This window comes from Balearica regulorum, chromosome 3 (assembly GCF_011004875.1).
Source record: "Balearica regulorum gibbericeps isolate bBalReg1 chromosome 3, bBalReg1.pri, whole genome shotgun sequence".
NCBI classification, from domain to species: domain Eukaryota; kingdom Metazoa; phylum Chordata; class Aves; order Gruiformes; family Gruidae; genus Balearica; species Balearica regulorum.
In genome coordinates this window covers 76096537-76116579 of record NC_046186.1, presented here as the reverse complement: position 1 = coordinate 76116579, position 20043 = coordinate 76096537, and the positions used below count along the sequence as shown (strand labels likewise).

The 20043-nt window shown below is 37.2% G+C and overlaps 1 protein-coding gene and 1 long non-coding RNA gene across 3 annotated transcripts in view; both read left to right on the top strand.

Moving 5' to 3' along the window:
* The window catches only part of LOC142601027 (uncharacterized), a 35385-nt gene extending 28958 nt beyond the window's left edge, over positions 1–6427 (top strand). Inside the window, exon 6 of the long non-coding RNA XR_012834580.1 lies at positions 1894–6427. This is a non-coding gene — a long non-coding RNA (uncharacterized LOC142601027). The remainder of the gene's footprint in view (positions 1–1893) is intronic.
* PRKN (parkin RBR E3 ubiquitin protein ligase) overlaps positions 1–20043 on the top strand; it is a 767705-nt gene that overhangs the window by 29003 nt on the left and 718659 nt on the right. The gene's annotated exons all lie outside the window — the stretch shown is intronic.

Here is a 20043-nt window from a genome sequence, read left to right as displayed (position 1 = left end):
TTTGTGTTCCCAGTACTAGATGTAGTTAGCACTGCATTCACTGACACCTACAGAGAATACCAGATGTAAGATGAATAAGTAGTAAATTAAATGAAGTACATTTCTTGAGGGATTCAAATGGAACAGTTGAGCATAACTCCTGATTTTTACTGTTGCTTTTTTGATTCATATGCTGTTTAACTTCTTGTGAGATTTTTGTCTTTAATCTTTTTTTTTTTTTCTTCTTCTGAGTTTTTTTTTTATAAGGGGCTAGTAAGAGTCTGCATAGGATTGAATGAATGTCCAGCATAGGTTCTGACGACAGTCAAATGCAAACAGTCTGATTTCAGATGCCTATGTGCTTATTAAATATTCATTAAAAAGCTCTACAAATTTTAAAGATTTTAATTAAATAATAGAAAAATAAACTACTGTTTAGGCTTTCTTTGCTCTACCCTGACTGTTGGTTCTCACACTAGCAGACTTCCCATTCGTTGTGGCTGTGTTTCACAGTAAAAGGAAGCCCCGTGGCTTCATTTCTATTTCCACTTCTACATTATTTCCAGGCATCTCTTATCCACAGCGCCTCGTGGATTATGTGACTATCATACAAGAATTAAATCTTGGTAGCCTTTTTCCCTTTTCATTCAGTTTATGACTCGATATAAAATTCAGTTTATTTTGTTGCTTTTCTTTCACATTAGTGGTTATTAAGTTTTCTGCATTTTGCACCTGAATTCTAAAATAATAAATACATTAATCTTCTAATGTTCTACCAGAGTTGCTTGCTAACATTGGTTCAGAATACCCTTTGATTAGACAAGTAAATATATAAACTTGTGTGAATAAACAGTTGTTATATCTCCTCATTTGTTCTCAAGTAGCCATGTAAAATCCACTCAGATTTTTCTTTTTCTGAAGATATTAACCTAAAATCTTATAAAGTTTTCCATTTTGATTACTAGTTACCCCCTATTGAAAAAAACTCACAATTTTGACCTGGCTGGTAATGAGAATTCTTATGAGGTCCATTAAATTTAGAGATTTTTATTGTGCTTTTAAGTTTCAGCAATTTATCATTTTAGAGTAGCAAATTACTTCATGGAATTACTGTCCATGTTGAAAACTGGAGGAATAGAAGGTAAATTTTCTTCTTTTAACCATACAGTCCCTGCTTTGCATTCAGCTTGTACCCTGTCTTTGTACTCACTGATACAAATTGTCATGGAAGAAATGGACTCCTTTAAATCAGGACTTTATGCCTGTATGAACTAGTGATATATCCTGGACTTGTTATATATGAATCCATGGAAATCGGTATTTCTAGAAAAAAAAACACTTGGTGTTGGGGGGGGGTGGTCAGAATTTCTCTGCTGTACAGGCTTACACAGCATCCATTAGTGAAGGCAATTAAATATGCAAAGATACAAGCACATTTAAATACTACTCCCTGAAAAGAGTTGATTTTACACACATACACAGGATCACCAGCTGTTAACTGAACCTATCTTCATATCTAACAATTTCAATGCGTTTGAAACTTCATGAAAGTTCCTGTGATGATGATATGTCTCATGCTATGAGCACTTGAGAGATACTGGTTGGCATATAATGAGACAGGAATTGATTTCTTAATATTGGTTATAAACAATGATGATTTTAAGAAAATCTGTTTGAATATTCTGGCTTATTTTGAATATTCTGACATATGTCAGTAACATTATAAGGAATGTGAATTTTAAAACCTCCTATTTTTAAGAAATGAATTTAACAAATACCTTTAAATGTTGCGAAAGTTTGAAGTTCCAACCTGTCTTTTTTCTTCTTGGATTTCCCTTTTATTGCATGGGAAAACAAAATTCTAGTATTGCCTTTTTTTTTCTTTTCTTTTTCTCTCCAATAAAATCAACATAGGTGAAACTGAAGACAGACAGACAGATACCAAGCCTTTCTCTTAATTCCGACTCGATGATCTGGCTGGTTGGAGAACAGGAACTTGACCCCTTTGTGTTGCGTGTTTTTCCCATATGAAAGCCAATACAATCTGCAAAGCCAGCATAGATAAAGAGCTCTGTAGGTTTGTAGGATAGTAGCAAGACTGTTTTGTGACCACATTCTGAAGGCAGACTGGAGGTGACAGTATTATTTACTTTTCTTGCTTGGGGTCCAAAGAGAGAATAAATTGCTATTGATTTCTGAGACATTACGGTGAAGTGTCTGAATGCCTGCAGAATAGCTGGGTGGTGAGGTAGTCAGAGTCTGCATGGAGACTGCTTTTGAAATGAAGATTAATTTTCTTGTTCTGTTGTGTTTGTTGGTTTTTGGTTTGGTTAGTTTTTGGTTTTGGTCAGGTTTGGGTTTTTTTTTCAGAACTAGAACACTTTGTTGTGGGTGCCATATTTATTGTAAATGTATTTTTTCTTTCCAAAGAATAGAATTCAACTGCCATTCTATAACAATTTGAAATAGATGGATAGAGCTTGGTATATGGCCATCTGTGTACGTTACTGTTATGAAGGGAGTGCTGAGTCTTTGCATGAAATTAACCACTTCATTGAAGACATCTCTTCCAGACATATAACAATTTATAAGATGAAAATTAGCTGTGTGGAAGTGGAAATGATACACAGCTAACAGTTTTCCACACCCTCTCCTCACAGAGCTGATTTCTGCAGATTATTCAAGTTCGATATAGTTAGTCTACGGGGTTTTTTTTGTCATTTGGGGGAAACCCCCCCGTTGCTTTTATATGTGTTACTTGAAGGTTTCGTAGCATTGCTACCTTGCAGTGACACCTGCTGGGAGAGAAGGAACTGAAACATCTGAAACCACGGCTGCTGCCTGTCAGCTCTTCTCCTGGAGTCAACCGCGTGTGCCCGGGGTGGCAGTGCGGGATGGCTCACGGTGCGTGGCTCCCTGGAGGGCATCTCCTGTCATTCCTGGCCCAGCAGCCCGACTCCCCTGCCAGATTTACTGAGCCTCAGAAACTCACTAGAATGTCATTATATATTTGGGTCTCCCAGCTGGGACTTCAGTTCACAGAACCAAAGAGCCTAGGTGGATGTGTAAAATAATGATGGAGGCTATTCAGAACAGTGCATCGCAGGAATTCATCATCTCTGCTAAGGGAGCCATATATCAAAACAAGATTTCTCTCTATTTTAATTGACCAACATTTGTGTGTTTACCATTCTGCAATGATGATTCATGACTGGATTCAAACCTATTTGGCTGTTTACCATGGAAAGGGGATTTTCCTATATGATGAAGCTTCTCAGGACCACTTCGAAATGTAAACAAACAGAAGCTGATTGATTCTTCAGCTGAGATAGTGTAAGGTGAAATACAGCTTCCTCCCACCCCCGGGCTGAATTGAGTGAAATTTCCAAGACTACTACCAAGTTGTAACTATCTGTTTTCAAATTATGTGGAGAATGGTGAAACTTGCAAATATTTGTTGACAAAAGTGAGAAGCAGTGGCTCCATGTGCTTGTTCCTGGGCTTCTGTAGTCCTATTTTTGCGTGCAGCTAATATAGTTCTCTGATTTGTAGTTTTGATGGATTTGTCTTGAGATTTGCCTCAAAACAAGCTGTATACTTGAGCTTGAGAAGTAGCTATAATTATTGTGATTTCTGTCCTGGATACTGCCCCTCAGAGACTTTGTGAAGGTTTATGTAAAGCAGTTCCCTGGACAAGATCATAAGGCTTTTGTCTGTTCTTACAGCTACAGAAACTTTTTTTTTTCTCTTAAAATTCTCTGCTTTTGTTTCTCCATTCCATTAAAGTTCTCGGAAGTGACACCAAAACTCTAAGGGCTTCAAATAGTTACCTGTAGTTTTCCCTCCCCTCCCTCCTCTCCTTTCCTTGCTCTGAAGGCTGTGTCCTGGTGCTGGATGATGATTCTGGGTTAAGATGTCTTTCCATTGATACCAGTAATGCCAGAATTTTTTCCCTGTATCTAGGTATACATATTACCCATCCATAAAAGCTGTGTAATGTTCGAGATTTAGTTAATTGCCATAGACAAAGAAAATACATATTCTGACTTCTGAGCAGTACAGCTCTGGAAAAGATGAAAGACCCTGAAATTACCTCCCTTTATCCTTCCTAAGTAAGGACTACTTTTGTTTCCCAGACTGACAGACATTAAGCTAGCAGCCTCTCTGTAAGAGTGAAGCCATGTAACAATGAGGCCGTGCCAGCAAAGATCAATAACTGCCATTTAGTTGAAGGGTAACAGTCTGTTCCTACCTGAACCAGTAGTTTGCCCATGACAAATAATCCTTGAAGATAATCAGATCACACCACTTGATTTAATTTACTTCCTACAACAGGAGTATTTGTTCAATGGACCACAAAACTCTCTGGTTTAGCATGGCTTCATATATACTTGTCCATTCATCTTATTCCAGACTATTACATTTGGTTTCTATTTCTTATATCTACAATTTCTTGCTATATAGTGTTAAAAATAATTTTTCCTTTAAAACATTCCCTGCTTTAACTCCCTAAAGCAACTCCCTAGCCTAGTAAGCACCAGCTTCCAAAGAGATAAAACTCATTTTAAGTTCTGATGGTGTCATTTAACATCATGTGATGAGAGACTGGTGATGGTCTGTCTGCTCCCTTTCTGATGCTCCTGGCAGACTTTTCCATCCAAGAAGTCTTTTACAGTTAACTTTCTGTGGAAGCTACTCAAATGTCTTGCCCTGAGTTTTCTTGAGAGCTAAGAGAAAGCTTAAAAGTGAATTTCTAGGAGCCAGGCCAGCCTATCTTCCTTATGTTGATATTCTGTTGCTGTCCTTGGATTCTTCATTGTTGAATAATGGACTTCTAGACTTGTGTAATGATGCTTGATCTTTATGCTTGTAGTTATTTATCTAAGGAATGTTTTACTTTTTAATATTTAACCTATGAAACAGCACAATGAATTTTATATATCTACCATTAAGTATAATATTATCACTGTTTGGCTCTGTAGGTTATCATCCTTTACAACATAGCACCTGGTATCAAATGAGTTAATGTGGTTAGTCTGCACAGAAACTATTCTTATGATAAAAATAAAATTACTCTGAAAAAATGTAGTTTAATTGAAATCCCATTTAAAAGGAAAAATTATGTTATTGATTATGATCAAAATGTCCCAGACGCTGATGAATTCATCAATTCCTGTTTTAGACATGTTATAAATCTTTTAGTGGAGGCAGGGGAATGTGAATGAGGTGAATATTTTCAAATTACAGTGGCACATTACTTTTCATGTATAAGTTTTTTGTTCTTTGCAATGTACCTGTGAATGGAAACGGCTTTTTAAGAGCTGTTGCAGAAAAATAACACACAATGAAACCTACATTATAAATCAAGCTGAAATCAAACTGGTTTATGCCAATAAAAAATGTTTAAAAAATCATGACAAACTGTTTCAAAGCTTGCTGAAAAATTATTTCAGTAGTTAGTCTGTTAGAGGAAAAAATGTTAGTAAATAAGTGTAAAAGATTGATCTTTCAAGTATAGTGAGGAATTAGACCAATGTTTTTAAAGTACTGTAAGTTGCAACATCTTTAATTCAAGTTGCCAGGTCAAGAATCATAAAGCAGTATTTATTTCCTGCATTAATTTGAAGATTATCTTTGATGAACCTGTATTACAGACCTATAGCATTATTATTTGTGGCAATGAGAAAGTCTTAAGAATAGAAACTACTCACCAGTAATTGTATTTCCAAGATGTACAACACCTTACTATAGGTAGGAAATCTTAAATTTTGTGTATGGAGGAGATGGATTGTAAATTGGATACATTTTGGAAGGTACCTTACCTCCACCTAAGTTCCTGGAATAATTGGGCTTCTTGGGCACACCTAATTCACTTAGCATCGATTTCAATTCAAAACACACCTTGTGATACCAACCTTTTACACAGGCGGTGGGTGGTTAGAGAGCACGGACACTGTGTGTACAATTCTTTGTTTCCATACATGTATTCCAAGCTCCTAGCCAAGCTAGGACAGGGAAACGGGCGATCCCTACCATTGGAGCTGGGACCGTTTGTGGCAATACAAGATTCATGAGGCAATAGAGACAGCTTCAGTAAGTGCTGCGATTGGTAGGATTTGTAGGCTGTGATCGCTTTGTGTGCACAGTGACCCAGGGTGGAAGAACCCCCCTCTTGGTCCTCTCTGCAGCTTAGAGCTTTTTCCTAGAAAGAAGTTGTAGCTTCAGGGTGACTGTGGCCTGGAAATCAGCACTCCTGCTTTCAGATGAGTGCTCCAATCACTATATTATTGTATAAAATGAGGACTCTTACTCTTTCTCTAACTGAATTAAAACTAGTATTGATGTGCTACTACCATAGTTGTACAGTCATTTTTTAAACTATTGAGTATTTTTGAGCTCAGTATTGCTTACAAAATTTTACTGAGCTGTGAGGATTGTTCCTTCTTGGATATAATTGGAAACAAAACTTAGATCTTTTAAAACAGGGTGCATTTTAGTAACAGAAAAAGAATACCACCACAAGATAAGTGGCTTCAAGTCTGTGGCATGAAGGTTTAGATGGCAGTTGTATCAGAGGAATTGTCCAGACTTTACTTTCCAATCAAAACCAGTTATCTTTTATCTGTCAAAAACAGAGTTCACACTCTACTTACAGCAATTGTAATCTTCAAAGATGTAAAACTACCTAAAGAAATGCTTTTCACATTTCTCAGGAAATGTTATGCTATAGGTCCAAGGCAGTGTGGGTGGGCAGAGAAGCTACCCTTTGGTGTAGGCTCTGGGTATTTGTTGTAGAGGTTTAGAAATCTTTGAGGTTGTGAGCAATGTTTCACTCATCTGATTAGTGAGAGAGGAGAAAACAGCTAACAAGTTTTTGTACTTAAACTATTTTCTGCTATGGCCTAGAGGATAACAAGCTGAAGAGAAACTTTATAATAGGCTTTATTTCGGTTGCCTCCATCAATATATATTTTCTTCTGTGGAGATAATTATCAATTTTTCCTGATTACTTCTGTATTAGAGGTTACTGACTCATGCTACTATTACAATTATTTTAGGCCAGGGTTGCCTTTGCTCAGGGACTCCGGGCATCGACTGGCTGGTGGTGACCATTTGTGAGGGTTTTTTGCATGACTCGGTTTTGTTTTTCCTTTGGGTTTTGGGGTTTGTTTGGGTGTTTTTACTTACTAAACTGTATCTCAACCTATGAGTCTTATAAATTTTGCTCTTCTGATTCTCTTCCCCATCCTGCTGGAGAGGAATTAGCAGCTGTATGGGGCTTAGCTGCCTACATGGGTTAACCTTACAACACCAAATTCTCGTCTGTAGCCCCCATCAGCCATAACAGAGTCAGTATTGACTTTGCAGTGGTGATAGTATATAATGTATGGGAGCATGTCGTTTTAAACTTTCTTGACTTAAAGCAATGCATTATTGGACAGCAAAGGTTAGTCTACCACATGAAAGCTATCCAAATACATTTTCATTTTTCAGCTAGTATTATAATTCAGTCAGAAGATCTGTTCAAACCATGAATAAACTAGCAAACAGGAGCACATGCATAAATTAAGTGGAAATGAAAACAAACCCTAGTCACTGATCAACAAAAAACTGCACTTATTATCAGTTAGTGTCTTCAAAAAGTTGTATTATCTCTCTTTTGATTTTATACTTCAACAGAGAAGCACAACTTAGTGGTGTTTTGGTTTGGTGATGGGTTTGGGGGGCGTGTGTGTGTGAGAATCAAAGAAAATGCTCAAAAAAATCTGTGTTTTTGAGTATTTATGATCCTGCCTAAAAGAAGAAATACTATACATATTTTGACGTCTTGATATATACTTTACATCTTACTTGCAGCCTCTAATTTTTGAAACTGATTTCAAAAGTAATCCGAATGTTTGGATTGTAATCTATTGAAAGGATAAGAACAGTATTCTTGAAAAATAATTATGTAGATTGTAATCACAGGCAGCACAAAGGTTACATGAGAAGTATTGGGAACTTCATCCAGCTTTGTTCAGAGATTGGCAAAACAAAGGTCTAAGGTTATGAAGCAGTAAAGGTGTGTTTTAGTAGAGCTTAAAATACTTTTTTTTCACTAACACAACAGTAACAACTCTTAGTCTTTATTGACTGGCATTGTGTTTGTAGCAGTGACCTAGAGGTGAAAGGCTCCACATCTCATTTCCAACCCTTTGAGCCATGTAGTCCTCCATAATTCAATTTGATGCAAAGCAATTATCAGCCAATTGATTTTCATTGATTGTGCTATAGGACAGAAACATTCCTGTTGCAACAGACAAGCACTACTTCTGGGACAGCCTTCCACCCATACTCAGAGTAAGCAGAGAAATGTTTAAAGCTAACTGTAGCTCTTAATGACCTTAGACATCAGTAGATGTTACCTGCTTTACTTTTTGTGTCAGCATATTCCCCCTGAATTTTCTTAAGCAGTTGTCCTTTTGTTGTCCCTTACTTTTGCTTTCTTTTGGTTTAACGCTTACTTTCTCCTTTTTCCCTCCTCCCTGTTTCTTGAATGTTTTCTAGTATCTTTCCACCTTCCCCACTGCAATATTTGCAATTGATAGATGACTTTTCAGTCTTCCTCTCACACACGTTGTCTGTCTCTCCTTATTAATTTCTGCCATATTGATGACCCTGTATTGCTCTTCTTCCTGGATCCCAATTCTCTAGTCTTTTATCTTCTGATTCTCTGCTTCTCTTTTGCTAACAATTTCAACTCCTTTGCGTACCTGAGATGCACCTGTAGAGCTCTCTTTAGAAAACTACAGCTCTGAGTGTACCATTTAACCCAGATGTGTGGTTGCTTTTGTGGTGTCGATACTTCATCTAACAGGCATTGAATTGAGAGTTAGTCAGATTGTTTCAGATAGAAAAGACTTTAATTCATAGCACAGTTGCTTGTCCCTTCTAACTTACTAAGAACAAGAATATATACCACAGGATTTAATGCTGGGATATAATTTCTGACAGTCTCAATGTTATATATAGAAAATAATGTAGCATAGATTTAAGAGTTAAAAAAGGGGGAAAAAAGAGATTTTAAGAGTTTTGAACTATTCTGAATAGTTAAAACTTCATTTGCAAATAATAATTTAGTTTTGTGATCATTGTAAATACCGATGTAGATTTTTGGAGTGTATTCACTGTGCATTGATAGATGATTTTCATTCAAGATTCTTTTTTTACATAAATGACTAACATGCACTCTTAAGAAGATACTGGCCAAATTGTCTGATAGGGCTGACAAAGTTTCCTTCTGCCATCATATGTTTGCCAAAAAAAATGCTTGAACATTTTTGTAGTTGTCCTCTTAAATGTGATATTAAAACTTTTAAAGCCACTTTGGTCTTTTTTTGAAGGATTCCAGCATGTTGCAATCCTCTCTAAAATTACTATCTGTTGCTCATTTTGTCTTTATATTTACAAATTGAAATAGTTCATATGATAAAAATGCAGAAAATTATATTGCCTGATGGAAAATCACAGTACTCTTTGTGTTACAGTAGTTGTTTTCTTTGATAAATTTTCTGTGTACTAATAAAAGCTATTTAAAATCCTTTTAGAGCAATTTGGAGAAATGTCCTCTAATTTGCAGAGTTCTGGAAAGAGTTTTGTATCCATAGTTTGGAGATTTGGTGGGAGAGGGGAGAAGAAATGACCACTAAGGGAGTTTAATAAGATTCTTGACCTGCAGAATTGAACACTGAATTATAACAGAGATTTCCATCCTCAATTTCAATAGAGCATATCTGATAAAATAGCACTAGCACTTTATCTGTTCTTGTTTTTCTTAACACATGTTTTACTTTAGGGTAACGTGCTGTTAAACAGGATAATTTTGTTGCTTTGTTGCTCTGTCCTGGGCATGCTTTTTTTTTTTCTTTTCACTATTAATTTACTGTCTGTCTCTGGTTTTCAACCTTAAAGTAAGTGGCAAAATGAGAATTTTTTTTATTTTTTCCTTTTTTCTTCTCTTTTAACTTAACCTTTGAAAGAAAAGCTAAAAGTATTTCAGATCTGAAAGCAAAAACACTTATGAATGAGTCTTTTGATGTACCACATAATAATTGAGGTTTGGGTTTGCTGTTTTAGGTTTGTAATGCTTTATTCAACTACAGAGGGTAACTATGTGTCGTGGTTTAACCCAAGCTGGCAACTAAGCAGACTGCAGCCAATCACTCAGTCCCCCGTGGTGGGATGGGGGAGAGAATCGGACAAGTGAAAGTGAGAAAACTCGTGGCTTGAGATAAAGACAGTTTAATAGGTAAAGCAAAATCCGTGCATTCCAGGAAAGCAAAACAAGGAATTCATTCACCACTTCAAATCAGCAGGCAGATGTTCAGGCATCTCCAGGAAAGCAGGGCTCGGTCATGCATAACAGTTACTTGGGAAGAGCAAACACCATCACTCCGAATGTTCCTCCCTTCCTCCCTGAGCATGACGACATATGGTATGGAATATCCCTTTGGTCAGCTGGGGTCAGCTGTCCCGGCTGTGCCCCCTCCCAGCTCCTTGTGCACCCCCAGCCTACTCGCTGGTGGGGTGATGTGAGAAGCAGAAAAGGCTTTCCCTCTGTGTAAGCACTGCTCAGCAGGAACTGAAACAACCTTGTGTTATCAACACTGTTTCTAGCACAAATCCAAAACACAGCTAGCTACTATGAAGAAAATTAACCCAGCCAAAACCAACACGCTGTGGATTGGCTTTTGCTGGTCTTCTGGATTTAAAATGTTTTAAAGCATACTTTGTACGGCATCAGAACAAAGGGATTTATAAATTTTTCAATGGTGATCTGAAAAATAATTTAATGGCAGAGCTTGCTTTTTTCCTCTTAGAAATTGTGTTTATCATGTACATTAATAATTTGCATTAATAATTTAAAATTATTAATATGTTTAAAATTATCTATAAACTTAAAGAATAAGACATACCTGTGACTCACCTCCTTGGCAATATAATAATGCAAACAATAACTAGTGATACTGAGTGGGTTGATGGTTTTTTGGGTTTTTTTTAAGATTATGTTACAAATCTTGAAAAGAGAAAATAAAGGCACTTGAGACACATTTTCTGTGAAGTACCTGTTTCATAAAATTGTAGGATAATTCAGATTGGAAGGGGCCTGAGAAGGTCATGTAGTCCAAACTCCTAGTCAAAATACAGTTGTCAGTCAATTCAGACTACGTTGTTCAGATCTTGAGTCCAATCAGGTCTTGATAATCTTCAAGAATGGAGTTTCCACAACCTCTCTGGGTAACCTCTTCCAAGGCGTGTTTGTTCTCTTTTAATAAGCAACAGATGAAAAGAGAAGGGTGTGGTGGGTTGACCCTGGCTAGGGGCCAGGTGCCCACCAGAGCTGCTCTATCACTCCCCTCCTTCATTAGACAGGGGAGAAAAAGTACAATGAAAAAAAAAACTTATGGGTCGAGATAAGGACAGGGAGAGATCATTCTCTAATTATCGTCACGAGCAAAACACACTGAACTGAGAGAGGGAATTCATCTAATTTATTAGTAAGCAAAACAGAGTAGAGGAATGAGAAATAAAACCAAATCTTAAAACACCTCCCCCCACCCCTCCCATCTTCCCAGGCTCAACTTCACTCCCGGCTTCAACCTCCGCCCCCCTCAGCGGCACAGGGGGATGGGGAGTGGGGGTTATGGTCAGTTCATCACAGGGTGTTTCTGCCACTTCTTCATCCTCAGGGGGAGGACTCATTGTTCCCCTGCTCCAGGGTGGGGTCCCTCTCATGGGAGACAGTCCTTCACGGCCTTCTCCAATGCAAGTCCTTCCCACAGGCTACAGTCCTTCACGAACTGCTCCAGCGTGGGTCTCTCCCATGGGGTGCAGACCTTCAGGAGCAAACTGCTCCAGCGTGGGTCCCCCACGGGGTCACAAGTCCTGTCAGCAAACCTGCTCCGGCGTGGGCTCCTCTCTCCACGGGGCCACAGGTCCTGCCAGGAGCTTGCTCCAGCGTGGGCTTCCCACGGGGCCACAGCCTCCTTCAGGTGCCTCCACCTGCTCCAGCATGGGGTCCTCACAGGCTGCAGGTGGAATCTCTACACCCCCTCATCCTCCCTCCATGGGCTGCAGGGGGACAGCCTGCTTCACCATGGTCTTCACCACGGGCTGCAGGGGGATCTCTGCTCTGGCGCCTGGAGCACCTCCTGCCCCTCCTTCTGCACTGACCTTGGTGCCTGCAGAGTTCCTTACATCTTCTCACTCCTCTCTCTGGCTGCAAAAGCTCTCTCTAACTGTTTTTTCTCTTTCTTAAATATGTTATCACAGAGGTGCTGATTGGCTTGGCCTTGGCCAGCAGTGGGTCCGTCTTGGAGCCGGCTGGCATTGGCTCTATCAGACACAAGGGAAGCTTCTAGCAGCTTCTCACAGAAGCCACCCCTGTAGCCCCCCCCCCACTACCAAAACCTTGCCACGCAAAACCAACACAAAGGGGTTGGATATGAAGACAAACATTTCTATGTTCTTAACCTACCTGGAAGGTTCAGTTCTTGCTTCTATGAATTTATGATTTGACTGAGAATGATGACATAGGCCACGTATGTAATGTCTTGATAAAATAAGTATATTCATACTGTCTTCCTTGTTTGGCTGTCTTACAAGAGCTAATGGAAAATATTTTGAGAACATAACACTAGCCCAAATTTGCAAGTGTTTTGTGTCTAGTAAAGTTTGATAGTATCTTCAGAAGTTAGTGAGCACTTTGAGAGTACTCTTCCCAATATCCCATTGTAGTCCCTTTTTTTAGTCTCTTAATCCACTATAGTTATGTTGTCAGTTCTGCCCCTTTCTGAGAGGGTTTTCTGTTTTCAGGATAGACTGCAGCTGAACGTCACTTTGGAAGGATGTGAGAACAAGGCAGACATTCAGTGATATATTATTCCTCAGTCTTTCCCTGCAGCTTAGGATTTTTCTGAGTCAGAGTTTGAAGCTGCACTTTTGTTTACTAGGCATTGATAGTGTTTTTGCCTTCTACTTACCCTAATTACCTTTTGAACTCATGTATAGATAGGGAAAGAATTGATTGATTGGGGGAGACTATGGTCATCGGAAACATGAGGGGGAGACTGTTCTGTGTAACTAGTGGCAATAGGGCACAGTTAAGGAAAGCTTGATGTTAAGGAGAAAAAAAAAGGTAGGCAATGAGATTATGGAGAGATTTTAAGGAGACATGTAGAAACTTTAAATGAAAATGTTAGTCAGAAACTCATAATGTTTACCAATTTACCAGTTTATTCCCAAGAAAATGAACGTTGAGTATAAATTATTAAGAAGAAGGATGTAGTATCCCATAGTTCATGCTTCTGAGCTCCGTGCTGAAACCTTGGGAAATTTGGCCATATTGTATGTATAGGTTACATACAAGGTTAATGTATAACTAATATAATATTAGGTTTTCATTAGTTTTATTTCTGATCAGCAGCACATCTATCGAGTTAAAATCACTTTTCTGCTATTTGAGCGTAGCTATCCTTAACTATTTTTCTGTGAAGCAGGAGTGAGTAATATTGGAAAGAGTGGGAATGACTGACGTACTACCTAAGAATTAAGATAATATGTGTAACTTCAGAGTATTTATATAATTACAAAGGCAAAGGTGACAACTATTTTGTAAATTAACTAAGGGAAATAAGAGACAGATGAAAATTAATAAAATAATAATAAAGTTAAACCTATTAAAATAATCTTCCTCAACCTAGTGAATAACAGGAAAAGTGAAGTAATATCTTATGAGTGTCTGTTAGCAATTAGCATTGGGAACATTAATTTGATCAGAATCGGTTTGTGAAAACAACAGTGTGCCACTGCAATGTTGTTTCGGGGTTTTTTTTCCAGTTTAGTTTAAACTTAACTTGCAAAACTTAAGAAGATTTCTTACCTTTTTAGATACTGCAGGTAGATGCATTTAATCTGAAAATTAGTCTAAAAACCAAGTCAGGTTGTGCCATATAAAATATATGACGTCATCAGTTCCCTTTGAATACATGGCTTCTGAGAGTGATCAGCAACTCAGGGGTATAGGTCAGCACATTGCAGAACTGAAATCCTATTCAGTTGTCCTGATAGTTCATATTAGATGCTTAAAAAAAAATAAAATAAAAGCATGGTATTCAGTGAAGATGGATTATTTTGTCTGCTCAGTGATTACGGTGGAGCATGAGAAAGGATGCAGTATTTGCCACCCAACGTGTTCTTAGTACTGAGCTCTTGTAAGTAGAGCAATGAATTACAGCCACCTCAGTTAAAGCAGCACATAGACTTTTAAAACTACCAGTAGTGGACAAAGCCTGCTATCTTATACAAAATTTTTTACAAACACTGTCATCAGAGGAAGAGAGCATGATATGGGATCAAATATTTTGCCTTATATACTATTTTCCTAGTTTATTAGCATTCCTTCATCCAGAGACTTATGTCTAGTGAATCTAGGACACTTTCATTAGGTTAGGGGTCTTGAAATTCTATACTAGGGGTCCTAAGCAGTAGTGTGCAGTGAAGAACTTAATTTAAAATCATTTGGGGGCAGAATGACAGATCAATGGTGAGATCCATTAAATGTGTAGGGGAGAAATCAGTTTATAACAGATAAGTCACTACTTGTTAATAGATTAATTAAACAGCCTAGAGTAATCCCTTAAAGATTTTCTAGAATACGATGGATTAATTGATAATATTGTGATGTTCTCTGAGTTATTATTCTTTTTTCTCTATGTATTTGAAGTAGAAAACTGCTTTATACATAAGGAGAATTCAATTTTATTGATAGTTTATTTGTCAATGAAGTTCAAAATATGATGATTACAAGCATTAAGCAGTAGATCATAGAAATGAAACAGCAACATTATTCTTACTTGATAAGTTTTCAGTTTTCAGACATCATTTAGCATCAAATCATAGTCATCTTTACACATGTAGTTAAAAGTCTGTTATCTTAGTATACTAAGATATTGCATGCTAACTAATATATTTGTGGACTTTTTGCAGTATTATACCAGTCAGGCATAATTACAGCCTCAGGTGACTAGGGCTAAGTTTCACAGTTTGCACACACACGTACTTACGGATCTGAAGTAAGAAAGAAGAATTATTATTTTGGATATAACTAGTAGGATCATGAAAAGAAATAATAGGTCATTTAGGATAGTGGAGACTTTAACTTTGAAAAAAACCCAAAAACACAGCCATAAAACGTAAAGAGACTTTTTTAAGGAGCCTGTTGTGGTTTAACCCCAGCCAGCAGCTAAGCACCACGCAGCTGTTTGCTTACTCACCCCCTGTGCTGGAATGGGGGAGAGAATCGGAACAGTGAAAGTGAGAAAACTCGTAGGTTGAGATAAAGACAGTTTAATAGGTAAAGCAAAAGCTGCACCCACAAGCAAAGCAAAACAAGGAATCCATTCACCATTTCCTATGGGCAGGCAGGTGTTTAGCCAGCTCCGGGACAGCAGGGCTCCATCATGCGTAACGGTTACTGAGGAAGGCAAACCCCAGGACTCCAAATGTCCCCCACCTTCCTTCCTCTTCCCCCAGTCCCATATATACTGAGCATGACATCATATGGTATGGAATACCCCTTTGGTCAGCTGGGGTCAGCTGTCCCAGCTGTGTCCCCTCCCAACTCCTTGTGCACCCCCAGCCTGCTCTCTGGTGGGGCGGTGTGAGAGGCAGCAAAGGCCTTGGCTCTGTGTAAGCACTGCTCAGCAGTACCTCAAACATCTCTGTGTTATCAACACTGTTTTCAGCACAAATCCAAAGCATAGCCCCATGCTAGCTACTATGAAAACAATTAACTCTATCCCAGCCAAGACCAGCGCAATGCCAAATGTATTTCAACAGTAAACAGAGAATTCAGTGTTACAGAAAGTAGTGTTTTAAACAGGAATGATCAGTACTTTGCTATTAGTAATTTGTATGAGAGTCTTATTCAAAGCAATGTTAAAGATGATCATCCTGAGTTCTGAAGTCTCCCCAAAATATAAATTGATTTCAATTTCAACGTAGGTTGAATGTCCAACTACAAATCACTTCAAATGAATCAGTCCCTTCTACAAGATTGTTTTCAAAATGGTTCTAATTCATTTTGTCACACTTTCATTGGATTGTATGGTAGCAGTAATTCACATAAATATTTGAAAGACTTGACTGCCTGTTAATAATTCATTTTTTGGTTTTCATTGTGATGCCAGATATACATTTTGGAGGAATATGCACATAACCAACTTCATGTGGCTTATATTTGTATCATATATGTTCGGAGTAATTGACTTAAAATAGTATAACAATAGTGGTGTAAAATGGTGTGAGTCAGGTTCACTCTGTGAAAGTACAGCTAACTTTAAATACGTTATCATCACAGTATTGTACTATATATTTATTAACCTTTACAGAATTAAAACGTATTTTAAGCACTCTTATTTGCATATTTGCCCTATAATAATATCTTGCCATTAGGGATCTTACATAAATAGACATATTCAGAAACTATAATTTTCCTGCAAGTTTGATTCTGTCACTGAACACTAGCCAGACAATGAAAATATTACTGTGGTTAACACGTGCTTTTATTCAATTAATGAATAATTATGCGACAGCTTACTTTCCTTAAGTGCAGTTATCTCCTCGTGTTTTTAGTGGCTTGCAGTTCATTATGTTTCTAAATGAATAATAATACAAGCCAAGGAATAAATGCCATTTGGGATTACAGTTGATGACGACCTCCAGTCTGGCTCATCATTTCCAATATTTCCGTCTTGTGGTTCTAAAGACTTTCAAAGTAATTGAATCTTTCCTTTTTGTGACTGAACTCTAGAGGGGCTTTTTCAATTCCCCCGTTTTCTATTATAGCCATAAAATTAATTTTTTTTTATCCCAGGGCCTCTATGTTAGTAAAATTTCTTTAGACATAAATTAAATATGAAAGCTGCCTAACTGGGAAGAAAAGAGATTTAGCTTCACTTTACTAATCAGGTCTGATAAAAAAACCCAGCTCTTATAAAATTGTAGGCAAGGAAAGAAATTTGTGGAGTTGCCATTTCAAAAAACCCAACAAACCCACAACAAAACAAACCTGCTATGTTTCAAGCTATGGGAAGCATCATTGAGAGCACTCTGTATATTTGTATGTCTTAAAATAAGATCTCCTTTAAAGGTCTTAAAAGTTTTATAGGAATATCCAACTGATTTGCCCTTTAAGACTAGTAAGATTTTTTTGTTTGTTTGTTTTACCTCAAAGGCAACTCAGTTCTGAATTGAAAATGTGTTCTCGAATCATAGTCTTCAACTTTTAAAGTCAATGTGGTCTAACGCTGTCTGTCAGAAGCGGGAAAGAAAGACCTCATTTCATGAGTTTCTCAGTGAGTACTCCCAATTTGGGTACCTTGTGTAACTATGCAGCACTGCAGTTATACCTACTCAGCACAATTCAAGTTGAGGGCTTATTTGACAGAAGTGAATCTGAGATATTGGTGCAAATCTCATTTATTGGTGCTAGAGAACAATGAGGGAATATTTGAAAGAAACGAGAAATGGCCTTTCTTTTGCCATCTTAAACTAAAAGGTGTTCTTGATGGGCATTTGACAGAAAGAAATAGACTACTAAAACCTTGATAGCTGAATATAAGACTAGAATATATGAAGAAGTCTTCATTTGATAGAAATCAATTTACTGGCAGAATTATGACAGGACAAATTAGACTTCAAGACCCTCATTCAGCTGGATTGTATAAATCTGCGGGGTTTGATGCGGGGGCCGGTATTTGATTGGGGTTTTTTGTTTGTTTGGGTTTTAATAGTGACTGGTGGTGGATTTTTTCAAAACCAAGATCCATTTTTCTGCATTGCTGTGACCTAGTGACCAAATTATCTAACAACGCCATGTGAGCTACCTGAAATGTGTTTGTTCTGGGTTTGATATTGTTCTTTGTTTGAATGCCCTGTTGTGTAATAGAACATTTAAGTATTTTGGAGTATATGCGAAAGAATAACATAAATAATTTTATTGTGGTGATGGATGATATATGATAATGACATAATATGAATAAGAAATTAAATAATAAACCTTCTTAATTCTGGATAGATGTTTATAGCAGTAGAGATTGTTGTCCATCTTTTTAATCTTGTTTTGGTTTGGTTTTTTAAATCTATTACAGTGATCTGCTTGGTAGACTTACCCATACATTCATAAAAAGTCTTCTCTTTGCGGTGATTTTCTTGCAATCTTCACTTCACCTGGGAGACCTTAGATTGTATACATCTTACTTCACTTTGGATGTCCATATTTAAAAACATATTCATTGTGTAAACCAGAGACACTGTCAAGAAAATCCTGTTGCACTAGATCGTGGTGTTAGTATGAAGAAGGAAGAAATGTATTTGTTTTGCCTGAAAATCTTTAGGGTTTTTTTTAATAATAATCTATAGATCCAGTCTGTTTAGGAAGCAAACAGTATCCAGAATGGGGACATCAATTAATATAGAAAAGTCCAGGTTTATTCATATGGGGAGCATTCCTGTGCTCTGTAATGGCACATGTGTGTGTGTGGAATTGGGGGTTTTATGTTGTTGGTGGTTTTTTTTTTTTTCTTTTAAGTGTGACTAACACAATCTGTTACTCAGTAAAGTAAAATTCTTTCTGTGGAAACTGTACTCAGAAGAAACCCCAGGGCATGAGGCACTCTCTTGCTGCCAATGTGTGGCAGGTCTCCTCTTGCCACAGACCAACATACAACTTTTCTTGCAACGAATTTATGGATATTAAGTACTTGAAGAAAGTAAACTTTGAGGTGTGTATGATAAATGTTTAATTTCTGACCTAGCCTTGATCTGCTCAGCCTTGAAATCTTACTATCTTAATCAATGGCAATCTTTGCTACTTGACTTAAAATTAATTTTGTGATTTTTTTTTTTGGGGGGGGGAGGCAGATATTATACCTTATCAACTGTAGATTTCTATTCCTCTTAGTTTCAACTGCAGCTTCTTGAAATGCTATTAAGCATTTCAGTGTTTCTGCCATGTGCAAGATAAGTCGCAATTTCAATGATGGATGAAATGTTGTGTATTTATAATGTTTTTGAAATTGGAAAAATTGGGAAAGAAATATGCCATTAAATACTAATTCTGAAAAAAAAATCTCAGTGATGAGAGTATATATGAGTTTTCTTACCAATTTGTCATTGTGTAGTACGTTTTTAAAATTAAAATGCTTATGATAATGTTGTACTTTAAATAGTTGAGGTGGACTAATTAATGCACTTTCAGTTCAACTTCCCAATTTTTCCTTAATACATTTTCAGGTTTAGAATTTTTTTTTCATGGACTGTTGAAATTGTATTTCAGAAAAGTACTACATCAAGATTACACATCTCAAATCATATGATAAACTCCTGCCTCTCCCCAAGTTAATGTAGGAGCCACATTTAGCTCAGTGTTTCATATAATGATTTTTAATATTAAAATGAACATCGAATGTCAATTTTGGGATACTATAACTACAATGCTAGGGCTGAATGAGAGTGTAATGGTCATGTCCTGTTTTTACATACATATGCTGTCCTTCTGACCTTTCAGTTCAAAGAGCAGTTTTTTAATAATCCATTAGTCAAAGCAAGCAATGCCAGGTGAAGAATTGAGCATTAACTTAGTGGCAACATGATATTTAATTTTTAAGCAACCAAGTAACTTGAAGTATTGAGTTTTATAATGGAATGTGGCAGGTGCAAGAATATATACAGACTAACAATGACCTGATGTGTGTACATCTGGAAGGAGTATCCAGAAAGAATAATGATTATTGGACAACTTTCATAATAATGCTCTGCTTTATAGGAGCATTTTCAAAGTAGGAGCCTGATCATTCAAATTTGTTACAGATTGTCCTGGGAAGACAGTGAGCCTGCAAATTGCAAGGCTGCCTCTTGAGTTGCTTTGGAATACTTTCCCTTTAAAGGAAAAAGATTAAGAGTTTTTGTGAACTTTAATATTGTAAACATCAGCTTTGTGCTTTTTCACCCCTTATTCTCATG